We start from the raw sequence: 23680 nt of genomic DNA on the forward strand, positions 1-23680 counted from the left end.
CAGAAACCCTCCAAGCCCGTCTTTGGGCTGTTGGGGAGGTCCTATAAGTAGGACATGAGAGACATCATTGGCTCCTGGCAATGGACTGGACCTCCAGTCCCCTCCTGTTTCCTGAGGGACTTCCCAAAAGTCTCCTCACGAACATAAACTCAGGTGTGACTCAAGGGCTGTGTTATGGTTCCCATATGGGGTGCTCCCCCAAAGCTCCTGAAAATGCAGTGTTCAGAGGTGAAATGGTTGGATGGTGAGAGCTGTAACCTCGTCATTTCTTCCTAGTTTGAATGAACTACCTGTGTAGTATCCGCAGGCAGGCGGGATGTGGCTGGAGGAGGGGGTCGCTGGAGGTATGCCCTGGTTCATCCTTCTGTAGCCCTTGTCCAGACCTGTAGGGGACAGGTCGGGAGCTCAGGGGAGCCCAGCCATTGCTCTGGGGTGGCTTCAGAGTGCAGACAGTAGAGCTAGATGGAGCTAGGGTCCTGAGATGACCTCCCAGGGGGCTTCTGAGCCTGCAGCAATCCCAAGGTCACCTGTCATGGTGCAAATAGTTAAACAGAGAATTGCCATTTGATCCACCAGTGACAGCAGGGACTTGACAGATCCCACTGCGCCGATGTGCACAGTAGCCTGATACACGGCAGCCACTTGGGGAAACAACCAAGTGTCCACCCATGAACGAATGCATGCACACAATGGGGTCTACACACGCAACAGAACACGGTGCAGACTCAAGGAAGAAAGGAATTCTGATACACAATGAATGCTGTGACACGCAAGGACCTTGGGAACAGGCTGAGTGAAGTAAGACAGGTACAAAAGGACAAATGATGGATGATTGTACTTGAGTGTGGCACCTGAACAGGTAAATCCATAGAGACAGAGAAGGGGAGTGGTGGGCGGGGTGGGTGGGGTGGGGAGCTAGTGTTTAATGGTTACCCAGTTGCTGCTCAAGATGATGAACATGTTCTGGGAATGGATAGAAGTGATAGTTGTACAACATTGTGATTGTACCTAAAGCCATTAAGTTGTACACCTTAAAAATGGTTAAAACGGTGATTTTTCATCTTATGTATATTCTACTCCAACAAAAGTTCTTTTTAACAAGCTACTGCACTGTTAAGTGAAATATATTCTATCCCTTATCTTCTTTTTAACATCTTTATTTTATTTGTATGTGGTGCTGAGGATCGAACCCAGTGCTCCGCACATGCCAGGCGAGTGCGCTACCGCTTGAGCGACATCCCCAGCCCCTCTACCCCTTGACACATGCACTTCTGTAACATTTGGAAGTCTAGTTACAAATTTAGAATTTTTAAACTCTTCAGAGCCTTCCTAGGCTCTTCCTGAACTTGGCTCTGCCCCTCACCAGGAGGGGTCTCACTTGCACATTATGGGTACCCCTGGGAACTCCAGCACATCACTGCACACAGCCCCAGCCTGGCCACCGTTAGCCCAGGGGTGTGTGCACAGGCAGCCCTTTATCCTCAAGGGATAAGGCTGAGCTGGCCTGGGAAGCAGGCTCAGAGCTTTCTGGCTGGAATAGCAGGTGCTCTGAATATGACCTCCATCAGGAGGCAGGCACACAGCCTGGGCCCTGGGGCCTCTGATCTTGGGGTGGGACAGGATGGAGAAGGCTATGGGGGAGTCTAAAGGGAGGGCTCAGGGCAGGGACCCCCTTCACTGGCCTAAAGCAGTGTGGGGTAGTCTAGGACCCTTACTGCCTGCCATGAGGAGCCTGACGGGGCTGGAGAGGCCAAGAGAACCTGCAGTGGAGTGTGGTTGCTGCTCTTGGTGTCTGAGCCCCTCTGATGTTGGGGGAACTTCCCGCCGTGGGACAGTCTCCCTTTCCCAGCCCTCCTTCTGCTGGGCATGGACATCTGACGTGCCACAGCCAGTCAGATAGACCTGGTCCTGACTTTGCCTCTGCTGTGCCGCCCAGAAGGGGCAGGGTCACAGGTGCTGTCTGTAGTAGGGGTGACAACAGCAGAAGACGACGCGTGCGTGCAGGGTGCTGGGTACCAGGGTTGTGGGGCTGCACTGGGAAGAGGCAGCAGCGTGTCTTTGCGGGGCTGGCTCTGCTGTCAGGATCGGGCTGTGGTTTCCAGCACCTCCTGATGCCTTTGATTTCGTCCTCCCGGAGGTTCTGAGCTGGTGACGTCTCTCTTTCTACTCCACTTGATGGGTGCCTATTTGTGTTCCTGAGGTTAAGAACCCTGACTCGCAGGTCCCTTGGTGCAGGTGTGATTCAGAGCCAGAGGTACATGTGCCCTGCCTTTTGAGTGGCTTTAGGTGAGGTCTACCAAATGACTGATTCCAAGAGGGTTCCTGAGAACCCATGGAGAGAAAGATGAGTTCAGGAATGATCTAGAAGCATGTTCCACTGGACTGCAATTACTCCAATCTTTCAAAGTAGTTAATAGTGAGGATTTTGAAAGTTTTTAGCACAATATCTGAAGAAATAGATATGTCAATTACCCTGATCTTACCAATGATGTACTGAAATGTCCCACTGTACCCCATGAATATGTATAATTGCTACTATTTTACTAAAGATCCATTAAAATAAAAACTTATTTTTTAAAAGATATCCTCTAACAATCCAAGTGTCCACTAACAGTTACATGGATAAACAAAACATACTTTATACTATGTTGGAATATTTTTCCAAACTTAGAAAGAAGAGAAATTCTAAAACAAGGTACAATGTGGATGGACCCTGAAGGTGCTGTGCCAGTGAAATGAGCCTGTCACAGAAGGACACAGGGTGCCTGGAGAAGTCAGCATCACAGAGGAAGAAAGCAGAACGTGGAAGGGCGGTGGCCAGGAACTGAGGGCAGGGACTTAATGTTTAATGGGTACAGAGGTGCAGAGTCTCAGTTTGGGAAGGTGAGAAGGTTCTGGGGATGGGTGGAGGGTGGAGAGCGTTGCACAGCAATGCCAATGTGCTTAACACTGAACTGCAGCCTTCAGGGTAATCAAGACGCAAATGTTACAATGTGTAGATTTTACCATAGTAAAAATAATGAGGGGAAAGGGGGAGGAGAGGGGGGAGGAGGGAAGGGGAGGGAGAGGGAGGGAGAGGGAGGGTGAGTGGGGGAGCACTCTTTGTCTGAGAGTGAGATTTGAACCTTACGCCATATTGGATTTCGGGTTGGCCCTTCAGAACGGGGTTCAGGACAGTGATGTGGAGTCGCTGTTGGTCATGTCTGAGGTTGATCTTTCACGTGGGACACACCTCAGAGGGAAGGACCCCTGGCTGGGGTCACACAGCGGCTGGGGCCACATGGTGGTCACAGCTATAACTGTTGGGTCCACGAAGGCTGAAGCTGAGTGATGAAGGCCAGGGTCTCATTCCTGCTGTCCTGTCTGCAGGTAACTGAGAGTCTTCCCAGGAAGGGTTAAGTAACCCTGGGCCCAAGGAGGGCAGGAGCTTTTCCTGGGGGAGAATTGGCTAAGATCGAAGCAGAGAGCCCCTCCCCACAGAGTGGCAAAGTCCAGGGCACCAGTGGCTCCGTGCCACTTCAGCTAAGGGAAGACACAGAGGAAGACGGTGGGATGGCCCTGCGCTGAGGGAGTTATGAACAGAGAGCAGATCTTTTTGTTTACAAGGGCCCCACAATTTACTGTGGAACTGGAGTGAAATGCGATCCAGTCCTGAGTACCTCAGAGGCATGTTCTATGGTGCTGGCAAACAGCTGCTCTTTCCCCTGGGAAATGTCTACTAGTTCTGGAGATATTAGATGATATCTTGAGACTTCTAGGAGGCAAATTTTTTATCCAACATGACAGATTATAGTGATTCTTTAAAAAAAAAATCAAGCCAAACCACAGAAGTGTTGGCTTTATTAATTAATTAACTTATACTGAGGGTGAACCCAGGGGTGCAGTATCACTGAGCTACACTCCCAGCCCCTTTTTCGTACTTTCTGACAGGGTCTTGCTAAGTTGTTGAGGTTGGGCTTGAACTTGCAATACTCCCAAATTGCTGAGAAGTTCACAGCACTGTGTTTGACCAGAATAGAGGATTCTATATGAGAGCTCTGGGTCTGCTTGAGGCAGAATCTACCACTGGATTCAGCATCCCAGCATATGGGCTTCCTGCCAGAACCTTCTGGTGTCTGGGTGTGCACGGGGGACACACCTCAGAGGGAAGGGCTCATGCAGAACTGCCCACCAATCACTACCCAGAAGGCCTCGACTGGAGACACGTCATGGAACTTTCCACAGGTCCTGAGCATTGGCATGCCCACAAGTCTCCAGGATGAGACTACAGGCTCCCCCTTTGTGCTGGGGACTCAAGTGGGAGCCTGACCACCCGTTTCTTTTTTGAAGGAGTAAAGAAACAGAAAACCCATTCCACTGTGCGACTGATATCAGGAACAAAACACAAGACCACAGCAAGCAGCCACCAACGTGGTTTGGAGCATCTTGGACTAGAATAGGCCATGGCTGCCTGCCAGACAGAGGGGGTTTGGGAGCTGTTGGCAGAGAGAGTCTCTGGGCTCTAAAGACAGGAACAAAATGGTCAACTGCCAGAACCCCTCTGTGTCTTGAGCTGCAACAGTTTAGGACCTTATTCACTGTAGTGGGCTGCACCATGTCCCCCAGATAAATGTGTTGAAGCTCTAACTCCCAGTACCTCAGCAGGCAACCCATCAAGAGTTAGGGCCTTAAAGGAGGGATTCAGTCAAGATGCGGTCATAAGGGTGGGCTCTGGTCCAAGATGGCTGGTGTCCTCAGAAGAAGAAGAGTTTAGGACGCAGGTGGTTGCACAAATAGAGAAAAGATCTTGTGATGGTGGGTACTCACGTATGAATCAAGGGAAGGTCACTCTGCTAACCCCTTGACCTTGGGCTTCCAACCTCATCCCCCAGCCTGAGTACTTTGTCACGGATGACCTACACAGTGGGCATAGGTAGGAGAGGAGAAGGGAGGTGGACGAGATGTCATGATCCACAGGAGACTCTCTTGCCTGGTGCTGAGCTTTCCCTGTGGGCACCACGTAGACAGATCTGGCTGGACGGATGATTCTGCTTCCTCGGATTGGGGGTGGGACGGTGGTCACCATGTGGGGAAGGAGCTCTCCCGGGTGGGTGTAAGCCTCAAATGCATGCCATCAGGGGCAAGGTGGAGATCCCTAGCCCAGGTGTGGGCTCCAGGGCAGGAGCAGCAACTCCATCCTGCACAGGGCGAGCGGGTACGCAGAGCCCACACACGGCCCGGTGCTGGCCAGTACGCCAGGTGGGAACCCGCCACTCTGGAGAAACAGAGTGGGGACAGTCCAAGCTCCTCTCTGGTTGGGCAAACACCTGGAGGAAAGGAAGTCTGTGGGGCCTCACCACGTTCTCACCATGGGACCCTGAAGGCTTGTCCCTGGCCCAGCCTGCCTCACTCTATAAGGTCATCTGCCGCAGACACGGGAAAGGGGGAAAGGGGGCTATGATTTGAGCAAGACAGAAAGATCAGGAACATCTTGCAGAGCAACCTTTTCCATGGACAGTGAGTGGATGAACCATGACAGGTTGGGAAGAAGGAGAAAGTCACTGGGGTCCAGATGGGGCAGAGCCTCAGGGTGGCCTTCCACATGCAGGGGATGAGGATCTGCTGGGCAAGACTCAGCTTGAGCTGACCCTCTTGCTCCTGGTGTCCCTAAGGTCATTTCATTGTCCACAGTGAAGGAGAGCCTCCTCCATCCCCCAGGCCCTGCCCTGCTCTGCCTGCCTGTGGTGTAGGGGCAGCTGTCTCCTTCACAGTCCTCCACCACAGAGTGGGGAGTTTGAGTATCTACTAAGGGCCTGCAGGGGTCCTGCTGGAGGGGAAAACAAGATAGGGCCATTGGTTATTGGTTCACATACCAATTGCCTGTTTAGGATCTAGCGAGGATATGTGCTAAAAAAGCCCAGAGACAGATCTCCGTGTACCTGTTTCTGCTCACTCCCTGTTTTTTCCTGGACAGTTTGCTTGCTTTAGTCTTTTTAAAAATCAGTTTCATGGATATGTACTTTATATGCAAAGAAATTAGCATGATTCAGGGGGCAGGTCAATGACTATTGATGACCGCACACACCTTGTACCACCACAGACAGGGGACAGGAAGGACGGCGACAGGGGAACTGGTTCCTTTCATCTCAATCATTGCTCCCCCAGGCACCATCCCTCAGCTTGCACATGGGATTTTTCAATAATGTGGAAATGCTTTTGTTTTCTCTGAACACATAACTATCAGAGGGCTGGGTTGGGGTCCAGAAGAATCCTGTGTGCTCAGGGAGCTGGCCAGGCCCCACGGGAAGCCCACACCTCCTACCTGGGGACGTTGGGTCTCCAGAGTTACCTGAGCAGGTCAGGAGAATGTTCTCCAGTGCCTTCCTGGTGCAGAAGCAGGTGTTACAAGTTGAATTTGTGTCCCCCAGAAAATATGTTGAAGTCCAACCCACGGTATGTTGGGATGAAGCTCATTTGGAAACAGGGTCATTGCAGATATAATGAATCCAGATGAGGTCATCCTGGGGTGGAGTGAATTTATATTGGGTTAATCCAACATGTGGTCATAGAGGCAGAGACTGGGGTGCTGTAGCCCAGACAAGGACACCAAGAGTGGATGGCCACCTCCAGAGGCTTGGAAGGGGAAAGGAAGGATTCTTTCCAGTCTGGAGAGGCCTGACCCTGCTCACGCCTGGACTTTGAGCCTCCATAGTGTCAGAGAACGCAGTTCTGCTCGCTGTTCCAGCAGCCCTGGAAAACTGGACTTTTTCATTGTACGGTCCCCACCACACCACTCCAGTGATCTTCCGTTACCTTCTTCCCAAGTCCCACCAGTTCTATTGAGTTGGCTTTTTTACAGTTTGTATTGTAAAAACAAAGAAGTGACTTATTGAAGATTTAGACAGAAGTTCAGATGGCACATTCTCTGACCCTCACTGGCCTGCCCACCACAGCAGAGGGGCAAGGACTCTGCAACAGCAGCTCAGGTTGGCAAGCACCTACTGGGAGGATGTCTTGCACCACCCCACTTCCTTCTTTGCAGCTTCATGAGATGGGCATGTCATTGTCTCCATCTTGCAGTTGAAGAAACCCAGGCTTCACTCGAGGTCGATAGTGGTAGAATGGGGTGGAAAACACGGGCAGGTCCCACACAGGAGGCCACGTGTGTCCCACTGCCCCCTCTTCCCTGGGCACATCCACCAAGAACCACCACGCAATGTTTGCTGAGCCCTGCTCTGGCCACGGGAACTCAGGTGTTCAGGTCTGGCTGGAGGTGGAGACGGGAATGGGTGACTGGGTTGTCCCTCTGTGCACGTTGGGGTAGAAGGAGTATAAATGGGTCCATTTGCAGAGTATGAGGCTTAAAAATCACCTGGTAGCAGCCTGTGGTCAGGTCCCACTGGCCGCAAGCTTCCCTGTTGTGCTCATGTCCAGCAAGGCGGCTCCCAGGAGGGCGCATCTCCATGAGGGAAGCTGTGAGTGCAAAGGTGGCTTCTCTCTCTTGTGTGCTCAGGGTGGGAGAATGCAGCTTCAGAGGAGCCATGCTGGAGATCTTGGTCAGGAAAGGCTTCCTGTTCTAGAGCCTTCTAGATCGTTCACCTCAGTTTTGTTTTGTTGACAATCCCAGGGTATGAGAACTATTTAAGGGATTTGAATGTAATTCAAGTGAATCTTGATAAGAGCCTGGATTGGGCTTGGTTTGATCTACATCCACAAGCCTCTGTCCTCTGACCTGACCTTTCTGCATGGTTCCACGGATTCCTTGGGGGGTGGGGAGCCCTTGGCAGGGCTCATGCATCTTGCCCTGTTTGTGGGGGTCTCCTGCATTCATCATCATCCATCCTTCCCCCTCAGCACATAGGATTCCAAACTCTCACGCCCACTTCTGAACCTGCCCTGTCTCAGGCCTCGGAGGACATATTGACACTGGCGTCTTCTGACTCAGTCAGTGACCTGAGGTGGCCTAACATGGGCCCGTGGTCAACTGAATTTTCCTTGTCACCAGAGCATAGGGGGAGAGAACTCAACAGGAAATGCTGAAAATCCCTTGTCTCTCATTGGACAATACAGGCTCCTCGGCAGGGTGGGCTTGACAATCTTGTTTCTTAGCCACTTTACGTGGTGGTGAGTCTGCAGAATAAAGAGCAAATCTCCAAAGGTCAAGGTGACATGCAGTCACACACGCACGGTCAAGTCAGCCTCTGGAAGTTCACCGTACTTTCTTTTTTCCCTTGAATAATGATGAAAATTGAGACCAAGTTGTCTATTTTACACTTTTGTAGGCAACACTCATTTCTAATTTTGTTTACTACAATATTTTTTTAGGAGTAACTGATGGTAGCTGGGTAGCTTGTCTGTTGTCACAGTTACCCGAAATATTGAACCATTCTTTTCTGGGTTGCAGATGTTAAGTATCTCTCTTTGGGACACTCAGCAATGGGCCCTGTATGTGGTATAGCATTTGGGTGTTGTGCAAGTTAATTTTAGACCGATGCAGCAAGTTCTTTGCAATTTTTTACCAAAATTGCTTAGTAAATGCACACTGCGTCATGATACATCATTCTGGTTTTAATAAAGAAAGTTAGCAAGTTGCTTACCCTCTAAAATATGAAGGTAATGACAAAGATGTCCCACATATACCCTAAACAAACATAAGTCATTAGTGTTGTGTCATGCCACATCCAGGGAAAGTACTTGCTAAGCGTTAGTTATGATCAACAGAGACAGATTGGTCCAACGAAATATCAACAAGGGCTCTGATAGGTTTACTAACCGTCACAGGGAGCCAGACATCTGTGAGACCATCTATCAGTAATCAGCCCTTACTTTATTCTCAGCCCTGTGGACTCAATACAGTTCCTTTCCCAAATGACTTAGAGTCTGGCTGGAAAAATTAGACCAACATGATAAAAAGAATGAGAAGACAAGCAATATTGGAAATTAGGGTACCAATTCTAAACATACTTGATTTATTCAACTTATCTGTTGGCTCAACCAACATTAAACAAGTAAGACAGTTCCTGCTTCAAGGAGCAAATTTTTGTGAGAAAACAGATCCATAAACAAGTAACTCTAATGTAATTTAATGTATGCAACCATGGAATTTAGAGAACTCCCTCTGCTAGGATTCAGTGTTGCCACCATTTAAGTTTCTTGTAGCATCCCTAGCATGCAGTATACTATCATTTGGAGGTGTCTTTTTTTTTTCTTTTCTCAGTATCTTTAAGGATTTTTTGGATGAAAAGGCATTGTTTGCCAAAATCCACAGTTATTGGCAGAAAGCTGACTTCTGACTAAATTAGTAATTTTGAACATTTTTCTTTTATGGTACATTTGCAAAGGCAGGTCAAATATGTGTCTTAAGACTTCTGAGCATGAAAAGGAAAAAAAAAATACCCTATTACCCAATTTATAGTATTCCATCAATACAAAGTAATTGGCTGCTGCTCAGGAGAAATGCAACTATTCCAGGTGCAGAAATTGGAGAGGCGACTCTGTTAGTGTGGTGGGAAGGGTGTTAGTCAACCTGTGAACACAGTTTTGATTCTTTTACATCTCTTTTCTGTAGAGCCTCGGAATGCTGATCATTATCTCCAAAGGAAAATTTAGAAGTTACAGTTCTGTGAACAGCCCAAATACTGCTGGCCAAGTATGCGGCTGCACCCAGGGAATATTCAGAACAGCCAGCAGAATGAACCCAAGGCAAGGCTCCAAAAATATTCTTTCTCAACTTGATTTTTGCATGATGTTTAGACAAGGGAGAGCATGTGATGATAATCTAGGTAGGGGACAGAGGGCCAAGTGTCTCTGTAGCAGATTGGGTGCTGATCCAGAGGACAAGGAAATTTTCCAGTTATTAAAATGATGGAAACTGCTTGATACTTTGGTCTCTACCGATGGCCACTGTTGGGGCCCAGAAAGGCCCTAGCGATTCTGCCAGGTTGCTTACCAGAATTTATTAACGACTATTTGCATTAGCAACATCTATGAGCACCTCTCAGGGAACCCTTTCCAGCATTGGGAATTTTAATTTTTAAACCTTTGAAATCAGTAAATACATTTGGTAAAATTTGCATTTGTTTGGCTAATCATGAGAGGGGATATTTTCTGTGTCTTTGCTCATTTTTCTGTTGGGAGTCAGTAGTTTTTCTTATAAATTGACATGAGCTTTCTGTAGACTGAGCATGTTCATCTGTTTTAGCCTGGACCCAGAGAGTCTCCCCAGGGGAAATCTTAAGTGGGCCAGAGAAATCCAGGGCCAGTTTAAGGAGTGCTGGGCTTAGATGATTGAAGTGTTCTGATGCTGCGAGGCTTCAGGCTGATGCTGAACTCCTCTACTTGCAATTAATTTTTTAGTCTTATTCCACCCCACAAAATTGTTGCAGATACCATAAGCTACTTGAGTAATAATTTGGGCGTGGAGCAGCTGGAAAGAAGAAACGGAAGTGAGGAAACAGCAGGGAACTTTAGTGTGTCACTTGGAATCACAGAAGAAATAAATCCAGAATCTTATTTCTCCTCAGAGTTTGCAAAGAAGGCATTTCCATTTGATACAGTGTGGGCTCCTGCCTGAATGTGTATATTGCAGTTTAGTAGCAAATCACTCAAATCTTTTTCCTTAGCCACTGAGGGAAAAATGTGTGAAGATTCCGGTGACTAAACTCAGCTATAACACTTTTTTTTGAGCTAAGAAATACTCTCATTGAAGTCAAATTTATATGTAGTGAAATACACAAATTTTTATTATTCTCCTGGGTCCATTTTGGTAGATGCATACACCCACACAGGCCACACCCCCACCAAGACCTGGCACATCCTCACCTCTGAAAGTGCCCTCATGTCCCCTGCCAGCCAGCCTGCCATTTCCAGTGGAAAATGATCAGGTTTCTATTACTATAGACAAATTTCACCTCTTCTAGAATTTTACAAACTATCTTTGTGTGTGTGTGTGTGTGTGTGTGTGTGTGTGTGTGTGTAACTTCTGTCACTCAGCACCATGATTTTGGGATTTATCCATGTTGTTACAAAAGGTTGCTCCTTTTTATTACTAAATAGTACTCCATTGTATGAATATACTTCAGTTTGTAGATCCAGTTTCCTCCTGATGGACATCTGCACTGTTTCCAGTTTTGAGTTTTTATAAGTAAGATGGTTATAAACATTCTTATCTGAATCTTCATGTGGATATAGGTTTGAATTTCTCATAGATAAATACCCAAGAGTAAAATTTCAGGGTCACATGGCAGATGTCTGTCTCATGTTTCAGGAACTCCCACTCAGTTTTCCAAAGTGGTGGTGCAACACCAGGGAGCTAAGGAAAAACCTTCAGATTTCTAATTATCCACATCTTCACCAACATACGGTGTGAACAGCCTTTGGTTCATAATCTTTTGCACCTGCATTTTAATGGCTATGGAATAGCCTTTCATAGCTTTTAATCTGCAGTCCCCGGATGTTTAATGAGGTCGAGCACTTTCTCAGGAGCTTATTGGCCAATAGTATGTCTGCTCTTGTAAAGTACTTGTTCAAGACTTTTGCCCATTTCTGAAAACCAAATTATCTTTCAAATGTCCTGTTTTCTTTTTTTCCAGTTGAAGAAAGTCTTCATACATTCTGTGTATAAATCCTTTGTCAGAAATCTTGCAAGAATTTTCTCTGAGAGGCCCAGTCTCACAGCCTGCATGGATACCCTGCTCAGAGGAGGCACTGGGTGGCCTTGGCGTCAGAGCCAGGGCATCAAACATTACTGTTAACATAGAGTCCATCTTTTTTGGTAAGATTGATAAAATATTAAGGTTTTAGAATCCATGTCCCCAAGAAAGAAACTATAGCTTTGAGCATCTGCTTCAAGTTTTAAATCATAAAGTCCTTTCAGTTAACTATGTCTTTTACGATTAATTGAAAGTTATTTTTCTTTCCCCTTCCAATGCCAAAGTAGAAATCAAGGAATTCTGCTGCATGTAGATGCCTTAATTAACTCACTGGTCCTCTGGTGGAAGTACCCAAGAATATAAGCTGTGTCATAGTCTTTCTCCCCAAACTGTGTGTTTATATGTGACATCTGTAGCTTTATGGAAAGACATGGGGGAGGGAGATATCATACCAACAATTGAGAAAATCATAAAAAGAAAAAAGTTTTTTTAAAAAAAAGCATTTTCTCTGAGTCTGTGGCTTGCCTGGAATTTTTTTTTTTTAACTGTGCCTTTGATGAGCAGAGGTTTTTAATTTTGAAGGAGTTCATTTTATCAGTTTTTCTTCCTTTGTTTTTTCTCTCCTCCCTCCCTTCCTCTCTCTCCCTTTACTCAGGATCGGGACCACACCTACAGGAACAGACCCACTTTCCTGGTGGAAAATGAGCCACTGAACAAAGGAGGGGACTGGGCTTATATAGGTTGTGGGTGATTTAGTGAGCGTGTCAGTCTGGGCACTGAGGAATTTGAGTTCGGGGCTGGGGGTCAGTGGCCAGCACCTGAAGAGGCATTATCTTGGAAGAGATTAGTGCTCCCTAGAGAATACCACTTTAGGATTGATGACACATTTTTTCCCCTACCTGCGGCCAGCATCTGAAAGAGATTTACCTTGAGAAAGTCTGGCTTTTCCATTCCCTTTTCCCAGGCCTCATTATTTGGGGGGTTTCATTTTCCATATCCAATAGCTCCTGCCCACTCTGTCAACCATGGCACCCTCAAAGTCACCACATGGGTTAGGCGTTGGTGGGTTCCACCACACTCTGTCCCCTGTGTGAGTGTGTGTGAGTGTGTGTGTGTGTGTGTGAGTGTGTGTGTGTGTAGGGCTGTTCAAACCTGGGCTCAGATCCCTCCATCAATGCTTGATTGTGGTCCTGGGCAAGTTCCCTGAGTCCCCAAGGCTACCTGCTTCTTCATGCTGGTGGGCATCTGCCTCCCAGGACACAGAAGGATGTTGCATCCACTATCAGAAGGGCTTGTCACAGCAACTGTCAGTAGTGAGGACCATTGTGGACAGTTTTTAAAATTCCACTCTTGGTGCCTTCCGGGGATCACCTGTGGGGTTTGACTGAAACTTTGGTTTCTTGATGCAAACAGTGTTGTGGGGGCCCAGGTGACAGGGTGGGACACATTTTACTAAACCAAGTTCAGGGAAGGTATCAGGAAGTTTTCCTCAAATTCTCCTCAGGTAGCAATTCCACCAGCAACACGTCTCTGTGGCTCGAGCGCCGGCTCACTCTCCCGAGACCCCGCAAAGACAGTTCAGGGCTAGGCAGAAGAATCTCACCTGGGGTGCATTGAAGGAAAGGACAGTGTTGAGAGTGAAAATCAATTGCAAGGAAAAGTCAAATCAAAGGTAAGACGAAAGAAAGAAAACAATCCTATTTGGTTATTTCTTTGCAAAGATATCTGGAAAGAAACCAGGAAGGAAGAATGCAATAATATTTTGCCCACTGAATATTTTTTCCTAGCTGTAGATGGACACAATGCCTCTATTGTGTTTATTTTTATGTGGAGCTCACACATGCTAGGCAAGTGCTCTCCCACTGAGCTACATCCCCAGCCCCACACACTGAATACTTTCAAAAGAATATTTCTGTAGAAAAGTTTTATCATGGGCTGGGGTTGTGGCTCAGCAGTAGATGGCTTGCCTCTCACGTGCAAGACCCTGGGTTGGATCCTCAGCACCACATAAAAATAAATAAGTGAAATAAACGTGTTGTGTCCAACTACAACTAAAAACTAAAATATTTTTTAAAAAAGAAAAGTCCTATCATCACACAAAAAAGAGAGCAGTTGTGTTTACAACAAAAACAACATTGACCAGTGTAAAACCCTCTTATGTTCCCTATTTTTGTGCTATTACGTGGCCTTTCTGTTCTTAATAAATAATTCTAACGATGATATTCATTACTCTATTTCTTATAATCTTTCTAACCCTTCTGGAAATAATTGAAATGATCCCTTCCTGAACTTTGATCACTTTCTTAAAAGTATAGAACTTTTTAAAGAGGTGGCTGTTTCTCTTGAGGGGTAGGATTGCTAGATGGAGTTAACAAAAATATTAGATATACATGATGCAAACTTGTCAACCTACCAGACTTTTTTTAATGGCATTTCTTAATTTCTTCTCAGCTGAAAACACAAAACTCAAGAGTGCTCAGTTCCAAACCAGCCCTCGAGCAACTCAATGTGGAGGGTCCTCAGTGTCAAAGTCTCCTTTTCTCTGGGTCCAGAGGGTCTTGAGGCATTCATGCAAAGAGGTTATCTAAAGGCCAGTCAGCTGCCATTCTTTCTCCAGAACCAAACAGTGCAAGGGGTTATTGTCTGTCCCAACTATTACAGAGGACTAACCGTGGTTCACCTTCCAGATTCATCCTAAGAGGAGCTGGAAGGCTCAGGAGGCCATTATAAGTCCCATCTCTAAGGATGTCCACAGGGAGGTGTGTTCACTTGATCTGCGCACACACGAAAGGGCATGAAGTGGCTGACGCAAATGAATTAAATGGAAAGTGAAATGGGTAACAGTGGAAATCAGAAAAGCACAGGTAGCACCGGAGATGAAGGCCAAGGGGAAAATAAAGATGTGAACATGCAGGCCACGGTCATGTGTGGTCACATTGCACCAGGTACAGGGTGTGGGCTTTCTGCACTCAAAATAAAAAGAAAAACCTGGGGCCGGTGGGGAGTGACCAGCATTCTCTGCAAGCCACCTGGTTCCTGGGTAGGGCTGGTGGAGGAGGCAGGAGACACACGGGCGGCGTTTGCTCTGAACAGTTTCTGCCGTGGATCTTCCTGGGGATACAGGCTTAGAAGCCACCCTACAGTAAACGCAGCTCTGGCTGTTTTAAGCACCTCTATTGAGATCTGCTTCACTAGACATCAAAATCACCCATCTAAAATGTACAGTTTAATGGCTTCTAGAATAATCACAGGCTTACATAACCATTGCCACAATCTATTTTTACAACATTTTCTCCTTCCCCCAAATAAAGCCCATGCCCATTGGCAATCACGCCCCAGATCCCCACAGCTGTGGATCTCTCTCCGGTCTCTATGGATTTGTCCATTCTGTGCATTTCCTATAAACGGAATCAGACAACGCGTGGTCATTTGTGACCAACTTCTTTCTTAGCAGGTTTTCAACCAATATTACAGCATGTATCTGTATTTCATTCCTTTTTATTGCCAAATAATATTCAGTCGCATGGACACTTCTGATGCCTCCTTTCATTAAGCAGAGAGTGATTCTAGGGTGGTGGTGGGGTAGATGGCTTTCTAACTGTCCGTGAAATTAACAGGATATCTAAGGAATTTGATGCATAGTTAGTCTTTCAAATTATGGCTGTACATTTTTTCCAGGTGGGAACTTGATCAAATTTGAGCAGAAACAGCCCGCATATATCCTGGTGGGCAAGACAGATTCTGGGGCTGGCCAACAGTGACACACAAACTTCAAAAATTAACTGATCAGCTGATGGGATTGAGAAACTTTGGGGAAAATTAAGAAGCCTAACCAAGATTCATGCTCACAACAGCAGTTTTCCATCTGTGTATGGAACACCCAGTACACGGAGAAGCACTTACCGTCAAGTTGGGGTTTTACTTAGAAAACATTCTGGCTCTCCCATAGCTTGTGAACAAAAAATGAAGGTACATAGCACAGAGCCCATCTCAGACTTGACCCTGAAGATTTCCAGAGCAGGAGTCAGCATGGCCCATCATGATCATAGAAAAATCTTAACGCACTGACAAAAAGCTTGAATCTGAGAATGTGGCTTCCACATCAACCCAAAAATGACTAGACTGTCAGGCGAACTTCCGAGTGAGAACATGAGTTCCCCTGCTGCATACCCTTCCTGGATACAGACTGATGAAATAGGGGCGAATTATGTGCCCAAACAAAACCATTTTGAGTTTAATGTAGGTGATTTAAAAATCATTCTTCTTATACAATTTAGGTTGTAGGGTCCGTTATCTACTGATTGTGCTCCTAGTTTATGATAAAAATAATTTAGGAGGATACTCATCTTTCTAGTCTGAATGGCTCTTTTTTTCCTGCCCTGGCATCGAAACCATTCCACCTCTTGCTTGTGTGGGAAGCAGAGGACACGGCACAGTTCCTCTCTGTACCTCATGGCCACTACAACTCAGGCATAGGACTGAGGTGCAGCCTATTAGAATCTTCCGGTCAGGACTGTTCCATTCATTAAGCAGATGTCCACTAAGCCCTGCTTGTGCCTGGCACTGTTTAAGGCACTGCAGATAAAAATAATAATAAGTAGAGAAAAAGGACAAAGAGTGACAGAGGTATTATTATGTTTCTGTGGTGGTCAGGGATGGCATCTGTTATTGTTTAGATATGAGGTTCCCCAGAAAAGCTCATGCAAAAGACAATGTAAGAAAATTTGGAGGTGAAATGATTAGGGTGTAAGAGTCTTAACTTAATCAGTGCATTAATCCATTTGAATGGTCAACTGGGTGGTAACGTTAGGCAGGCTGGGCTTGGCTGGAGGAGGTGGGTCACTGGGTGCCCCCATGAGTGGAGCTCTCTGTTTCTCTGCTTCCTGGTGGCCAAGTCCTGAGCTGCTTTCCTCCTCCACACCCTTCTTGAGGTTCTGTGGCACCTCAGGCCCCCCCAAAATAGAGTTGGCTGTCCTGGGACTGAGGCCTCTGAAATCAAGAGTCCTGAATAAACTTCCTCCTCTAATATTGTTCTTGAGGGGTCTTTTGGTCACAGTGATGAAAACAGCATCTCATAGAAGTGGCATCTGAGCAGAGGGCTGGCTGGAGCGAGGAAGCTCCGTTTAGAAATTAGGTGTTGCAGCGGCAGCAGAGCCAAGGGAACAGGAAGGGGCTCCCTGGCTCCTGCCCATCGAAGCTGGGACAACATGGGCACAGAGGTGACAATGGTGATGACGACACGAGACGGTACTGGAATGAGGAACTGACCCGGTTGAGTTCAGAGAAATGGAGCTTCTAAAATCAGAGTGGGACTGAGCAAATCAGGCTCTCCCACGGCTGTGATTTGTCTGCATGTCCTCCGAGGGTCCGTCGTGATTGGAGGCTTGGGCCTTCAGGGTGGGGATATTGGGAGGTAGAGGAGGTTTGGGAGACGGCCTAGAGGAAGGTCTCCCGGTCTTTGGGGGCCAGCCCTCGCAGGGGATTGTGGGACCAGTATATATCTCTTTCTCTGCAGCTCAGGGATGACTGCTGTTCCCACACCTTCCACCATATCCCATCCTCACAAGAGAACAGGCCAGTGTGGCCTCCAAAATTGTGAGCCAAATAAACTTGCCTTCTCTAGTAGGTTAATTGCCTCTGGTGTTCTGTTGTAGCCATGCAAAGCTGGTATTTTCATTTTGCTCTTCTTAGACCTATGACTATGAAAGAGAAGTCGGAGGGTGAGAGAAAGTTGCCAAGCACAGTGAGTGGCCTGTCTTTGTCAGACCAGGAAATGAAATACAGTTTGTTGAAACGTTAAAGAAATAAAATTGATATTGGTTTGTCCTTAGTTGATTGGCAAGGAACAAAAACTGTTCTGTTTCCTCCTTTGTAAAATGGCAATATTAAGAGAATGAACTTTGGATATTTCTAAACTGAGGTTCCCTGTCCCCGCCCATCAAGGCCCTCCATCCATCAAAGCCAGGGACGTAAATTGTCCCAGGGGAAGGTAGGCTACAGCTTTGACCAAAAAGTCACATTCTTGGCTTCTGAGCTTAATTCATACAGAGTTTTGGAAAGATGGAGCAGAGTCGACTGTACGGAAGCCAAAGCGTTCTTGATTTGCAAAAGCTGCCTCTTCAGAGAGGTTTTGTTTTGTTTATTTTTTTCGCATTTCTGACGACTTGGCATGGCATCTCCATAGCAGGCCTCCTGGATTCTGCGGAGTTGACAGGGAAATCATGGGTAGGAAAAAATACACCACGATAAAGGAGCAATTTTCCATCCAAACAGAGATAAGTGCTCGAGCAACCAGGCTGGCGGGAAGCCGGGGCTGGCAGGCCGGGGGTCCAGGGTGGGAGGGGGGCCACAGAAGAAAAGCCTCGATGGGCTGAGGGACTTCAGAGCCAAAAGGCTCTAGAGCACCTTCCTGGGGGCAGTGCAGGACTCTGAGGGCAACCTCCATGGGAAAACCCATAACCAGGGGAAGTCACACTGGATGGGCGAGAGGCCACCCTTGAATTAGGCAGCTCTGTCAGGAAAACAGATACCACCTGCAGGAATCGGACGGGGCCATTTGGTTCTGTAGATGACAGAAGGGCTGAAAGGGCAGACAGGACGTGAGGACCCCCAGAGCCTGTAACATTGGACTTGGCCCCCTGGGGAGGGGCTAGAGGATGGAAGGTGTTGCTGAGGCCAGGAAGCCTGGGTGCTGCCCAGGAAGCCAAGAGGGTGGCTGACATATGCTGGCTCCTCCACTTCTCCTCCTGCCCCTGCTCCAAGGCCTCCAACTGACTAAACCCAGCTGACACCAGCAGGCATGTCACCTGAGAAACACAGCCTCCAGGGCTGGCCCTCTGAGATAGGTGGCTAATTGCTAGAGAGTGGCTCTCAGGACAAATGGGCTCAGAAGTCACCATGACCCAGGGACTGTGTCAGCCCTGGTGGACCAAAGACTTAGGGTGGGAGCCCAGTGAACTCCAGGCCCAGCCAGAACCCAGGTGCCGAGCAAAGGATCCCAACGCATGCCCATGGGGACAGAAGAGACACACAAGGTTTCAATATATTGGTGGCATCGGGAAGAGAGCAGGCAGCAGCAGGGTTGTTCTCTCTCTTCAGCCACCTAAAAACTGGCTTCATGCACCCGTGTTCCAGGATGCCCGCTCTTCTCCTGAGACAGAATCAGCAGTGCCAGAACCCACCAGGCCCCAGCTCTCAGTGCAGGTGACCCTGCAGGCAGGCTGCCCTCCCACAGTCATACTATGTTGTCACTCTGCTCTGACAGCACCTCCTGCTTTTCCTCCAGTGTCTCTCGCTGTTGGAAATGACTTGAATGTTAATTTCAGTGCTGGGCTCCCCTCCTATGCTTCTAGCCCACACTCCTTGAAACTGGACCTCGATGGTTTTGCTGTTCCTTGGATTCCTGGGGCCAAGCCCAATGCCTCCGCAGTATGGTGCTCAGACGGCATTTGCTGAAGGGAATAAATGAGTGATGGAGGAATGGGGACAATGGGGTCTCTTCCCTCAGCTCTGCCAGTCTGTCCAAATAGCCTCTCTCTGCTTGTGCCATCAGACTTTGTTCTTGGAAATGGGGGCCAAGAGGGCTGCAGAGATGGGCTGAGGCAGCAGGACCTGGAGGGGACACCAGCTCCAGGAAGCGGTGCCATGGGTGGGAAGAGCACCCACCAGACCCGAGGGATCTGGAGCCACACAGCAGCTGCAGCCACAGGCCCCCTGTCCCAGAACCAGCTCCGGAAGCGCCCCTCACCTGCTCAGCACTTCGTACACCTCTGAGAGATTGGAGACCCGTGGGAAATGCAGCTCCTGAAATTGTGGAGAACAAATCACCAAGAGAAGAATACTGTCCATCTGCTTCAGGTCTTGTCCAGTGGCCGCTGAAGTGTCCTGGAGAACCCCATGCCCACCACCTCTTCCTTCTCCTCCAGCGTCCCAACTGCCCTCACTCCTCAAGTGCAGGGCCAGGGACCCAGATCCTGGGGTTCCCCAGAGGGCTCCCCACAGTCCAGGCTGGGAACGACTGCCCACCACCACCTCACACCACCTCCCTCCGCAGATGAGCGTCGGGGTCTAGAAATACGGAACCCGAGGCGCTCCACAGAGGCCTGGACACTTGTGGACTACCAGGCATTCTAGAACGAGAGGGACGGGGAGTGCCTGGCCTCGGAGTCCTAGGAGTTCATCAAAGCTAGAAACCATGAAGTACAAAAACTAGAGCCTTTCTGGACAAAGAGGGACCAAGGGACCCACTCCTATTTTTGTGGCTTTTTTTCTTGAATAGCTCAATTTAATTACTTAAGAAAAGCTACCTTGTCCACACTTTAGTATCTCTTCTCTCGGTTTTAATTTCACTTCAATAACTTTTTAATATAAAAAGTTACATAAGGCTCATACCTCAAATCTTAGGTAGGTAGTAAACTTTGTGTATACTTTTCCCTGTTCAACAAAATATATAACTTTCATAGAATTGTGATCACTAAGATACTAAGGTATATATACTGATATTTTAAAATAGGCCATTTCTGATTTTGAAGGGATACAAGCTTATACTGTGAAAACTTGTGGCATACAGAGAAGCCTGAGAAATAAATTAAGAATCTTCCCACGAGATAACATTTTAATGCATGTTATTAGCTTTTTGAAGGTAACTCTGCTCGGAATGCATGCACCCCGCTTGCCCCCACAAGTGTGGTCATGAGGATAGAAAGGGCCTAGAGGTAGCTTCAGTGATGGGTTGTCTATTAGGTCTTCCCCACAAAACACCACCATCCCCTGGAGTCCAACACACAACAGTCCAAGCTATTTCATTAAGTGTCAAGACCCATAAAAATCATCACCCAAGCTCTCTTTGGCCATAAAAACAGACATTGGAGGACCCTGTATGGCTCTGCTCCCACAGAGAACTGGTCGAAAGCAGTTCTCTCTCCACGCTTGGAGCCAGTGAGGGAGCACTTGGCACCAGCTGAGGTTTCCAGAATTGGGTCTCAAGATGACAGCAATTTGACAGCTGGGACATGAGACAACACAATGATGGTAGAGAGGGACAGCAGCAGAGTGAATGAGTCTGGATGACACTGGGACACGAGAGCCACACTTCTGACATGGGGACACCAGAGGCTCTCTTCCAGAACTGGGAGAAAGGAAGTGCCCAGGGAGCCCAGAGGACCAACCACCACCAGGGGGCGTTTGCTGAGGTCCCACAAAAGGGCAAGACCTGTCCTTATGGTTTTTTAGTTGTAGTTGGACACAGTACCTTTATTTTATTATTTTTATGTGGTACTGAGGATCAAACCGAGTGTCCCACACATGCTAGGTGAGCATTCTACGGCTGAGCCACAACCCCAGCCCCACTCTATTTTTGTTTGATTTTTACTTTTTAAGACAAGGTCTCGCTAAGTTGCCCAGGCTGGCCTTGTATTACTCCTCTCCTCCTGCCCCAGTCGCCTGCCCCTGTAGTGGAATGACCTTTATGCAGCACCACGCCTAGCTTAGCCCTGACCTTCAGATGTTTGTCACGTGTCCTGTTTTCTTAACCTGTTTAAAATCACGCCAGGGTAATTTTGTTGTGATTAACAAAATGGTTGACAGCTCTGATATTTGAAAAAGAAAAACAAACCATTAAGGATATCCAATGGCTCCAGACCCCTGCAGGCAGCGTGGGAAGGAAGAGTTGCCCACCCTGGTGGAGGCCGCTCCTGCTCTGGGTCTCAGAGCCTCTACTCCACAGGGCTGGAAGAGCCAGTGCTCCCCTCCAAGGTCCAGGGAGAAGCAAATGAACCATTTAGCTGCAGTGCAGGGACAGCCGAGTCTAGCGTGCAGCCATTGCCGGACACGACCACAGGTTATTGCTTACAAGGGACAAGAGCGTCCTCCCTGCCACTTGGGGCATCACTCTGTAGGGGCCCTTGCTATGTAGGCGCCAGCCCTCCTCCAGCCGGGACCTGCCAACCTACTGTCACAGTTACTCAGCTTTCCCTCTAGGTGGAGGGCAGCAACTGCCTAGCTTCAGCCTTGAACCATGCCACCAGCCTGCAGGGACAGGAGACTGTCTGCATCCCAAAGGAGCTTACACCGCAAAGAAGACACATGTAACTAGGGACAAAATGGCTTCATAAATAGAAGAAGCACGGCAAATACAGTACAAGGTGACAGAGTAGCACCTCCATGAGGCGGTCACAGGGACCTGGTAGGAGGGAAGGTGTAAGGCACCAGCAGCCCCCAGGAGGCCGACTCCACTCTGAGGCCACCCTGCAGCCACCCTGCAGCCACCAAGCTCATCCTGCACACACTCTGAAGGTGGCAGTCAGCAGCTGGTACAGGAACTGTGGAAACAACAGCCAGGACACGTTAAGTGCTGCCACCTCACGCAGCCTCAGACTAGAGGCCATGGTCTCAGCCTCCCACAAGTAGCCTGGGTGGGTGTTTTCGTTTAGTGCCTTTTAAAAATTTTTGCTGCCATCCTGATCTGACTCCCCAACCTCCAGAACCAGGAGAAATATATACATGTCTGTTGCTGAAGCCCCGCACCCAGTCTGTGGTTCATTTCTCCATCACTCACCATTCTGGTTAATAATACCTGACGACTTTAGTGTTGCTTTTGTGGGTGCATGATATATCCAGTGCCAGACATCTTAGCGCATGACTGTTTTCTCAACAGGTTATTATTGCAGCAGAACTTCTGAAAAATGCAGATGAATTAGTCAGACAGAAAATTCATCCCACATCAGTTATTAGTGGCTATCGACTTGCTTGCAAGTAAGATTGTTTGCATTCTCAGGAATTTTTTATTTGACACAGTACTTATAAATAGTGTTTTAATGTTTTGATTAATAATTAAATTTTGGTTTAAAAAAGTTGTGTTTTAACAACCAAGTAACACTTGAACTAGAGCCAGTAATGATTTTTCCCATATGACTACCACATTTTCTTCTAATAATAGACTTTAGTGGCTATGCTTATGGGATAGATTAAAGTTGCCATGATCTGAAGAGGGAGGATTTTCAAGTGTTCTCCTTCTATAGGAAATGGCTGAACAAAAAGTCCTTTCCTTTGACATTTTGAAACTGTTACATGTGATAACATTAGGGCTGGGATTGTGGCTCAGAGGAGAGCACTGGCCTCGAATTGCATATGTGAGGCACTGGGTTCGATCCTCAGCACCGCATAAAAATAAAACAAAGATATTGTGTCCACTCATAACTAAAAAATAAATATAAAAAGTGTCTTTTTTTAATGTGATAACATTAAAAGGTTTGAGTACTGAATTGACTTTTTTTTTCTGTCCCTTTAAACAGGGAAGCAGTGCGCTATATCAGTGAAAACTTAATTATTAACACAGATGAACTTGGAAGAGATTGCCTAATTAATGCTGCTAAGACTTCCATGTCTTCCAAAATTATTGGAATGTATCCTTGCATCCAAGTAAAGTTTAGCACCCCTACCCCTTTGGTGGGTAGAGTGCTAGGGATTGAACCTGATTTAGGTTTGGGTTTTTTTTTTTTAAACAGTAAAAGTTTTAACTATCAATTTAATGCAAATTGATAAATCTGTCAGAGACATGACATTGTGTTGAAATTGCCTGTTGCTGTCTTTGTATTTCAAGGGTAAAAATATAATGTAAAGCATGTGTAAGTGATATGAACTGTGGATGGTGATAAGTAATAAGTCACTTTGATAAATATTTTTTCTTTGATGAAATTGCTAAAAAGAAAGTCACTTTCAATTGCCTTTGATTTTTATGTGTACCCTTTGTTCATTCGTTCTGTTGTTATCCTTAACTATCAGCTTAGAGATGGTGATTTCTTCTCTAATATGGTAGTAGATGCTGTACTTGCTATTAAATACACAGATATAAGAGGCCAGCCTCGCTATCCTATCAATTCTGTTAATATTCTGAAAGCCCATGGGAGAAGTCAGATGGAGAGCATGCTGATCAGTGGCTATGCACTTAACTGTGTGGTGGGATCTCAGGGTAAGGTTTGAGATTTAATCATAGAATGAGATTTCTATAGTTAAAATACATCTTTTGTAACTTGAGCACATAAAAAAAGTTA

At 47.0% G+C, this 23680-nt stretch overlaps 1 pseudogene across 1 annotated transcript in view; it reads left to right on the forward strand.

The window, feature by feature from the left end:
- LOC308649909 (T-complex protein 1 subunit alpha-like) overlaps positions 1-23680 on the forward strand; it is a 50701-nt pseudogene that overhangs the window by 21507 nt on the left and 5514 nt on the right. The window contains exons 2-4 of the transcript XR_014024433.1: positions 22285-22382; positions 22922-23032; positions 23417-23598. The product of XR_014024433.1 is annotated as a T-complex protein 1 subunit alpha-like (transcript). The remainder of the gene's footprint in view (positions 1-22284; positions 22383-22921; positions 23033-23416; positions 23599-23680) is intronic.

This window comes from Spermophilus citellus (genome assembly GCF_964194105.1).
Source record: "Spermophilus citellus genome assembly, chromosome: 5".
NCBI classification, from domain to species: domain Eukaryota; kingdom Metazoa; phylum Chordata; class Mammalia; order Rodentia; family Sciuridae; genus Spermophilus; species Spermophilus citellus.